Raw genomic sequence first — 681 nt, 5'->3', positions numbered from 1 at the left:
TATGTTGTTTATAGTGGCAAACTCACATTGCTATTATCCTGAACTCACCTGACCAGAAATCCTGTTCTTCCTTCCACCGCACGTCACTAATTTCTTCTATACCTTAATTCAACCTACCCATTTCTTGCCTTCATTTCTCTAACTTATTTCTCCGATTAAGGAATCTAACATTCCTAGCTTCTACCCGTAGAAAGCCAGATTTTCCACAATGTCAATATCAAATGGTTCAAATGGCTCTGAGCACTATGGGACTTAACTTCTGAGGTCATCAGTCCCCTAGAACTTGGAACTACTTAAATCTAACTAACTTAAGGACATCACACACATCCATGCCCGAGGCAGGATTCGAACCTGCGACCGTAGCGGTCGCGCGGTTTCAGACTAAAGCGCCTAGAACCGCTCGGCCACCCAGGCCAACATATCAACATCCATTATGTCAACATCCTCCTGATTACTCCCCATCAGTTGATCAAAATTGGAGCTGTTTTAATTCCAGAATATTTTACCTAAGAATATGCCATTATCATTAACCCATACAGTAGAACAGCATATACTCGGGAAATTTAACGGCCGTAGTTTCCCCTTGCTTTCAGCCGTTCATAGGTTGACTAACGTTGAAAGGCTAAACTGTCAATAATGCAGATTGTTGCCCTGTAACTACCGGTAAGGCTGTTGCCCTCT

General features: G+C 42.7%; 1 non-coding gene across 1 annotated transcript; it reads right to left on the bottom strand.

Moving 5' to 3' along the window:
* Positions 1 to 330: 330 nt before the first annotated feature.
* Positions 331 to 414, bottom strand: Trnaf-gaa (transfer RNA phenylalanine (anticodon GAA)). The gene is given in 2 exon segments: positions 331 to 365; positions 375 to 414. It is a non-coding gene; the product is annotated as a tRNA-Phe (tRNA).
* Positions 415 to 681: the final 267 nt, after the last annotated feature.

Source organism: Schistocerca nitens, chromosome 3, assembly GCF_023898315.1.
Source record: "Schistocerca nitens isolate TAMUIC-IGC-003100 chromosome 3, iqSchNite1.1, whole genome shotgun sequence".
NCBI classification, from domain to species: domain Eukaryota; kingdom Metazoa; phylum Arthropoda; class Insecta; order Orthoptera; family Acrididae; genus Schistocerca; species Schistocerca nitens.
Note: the sequence above shows the minus strand (reverse complement) of the source record. Positions and strands in the feature narration are given on the sequence as shown.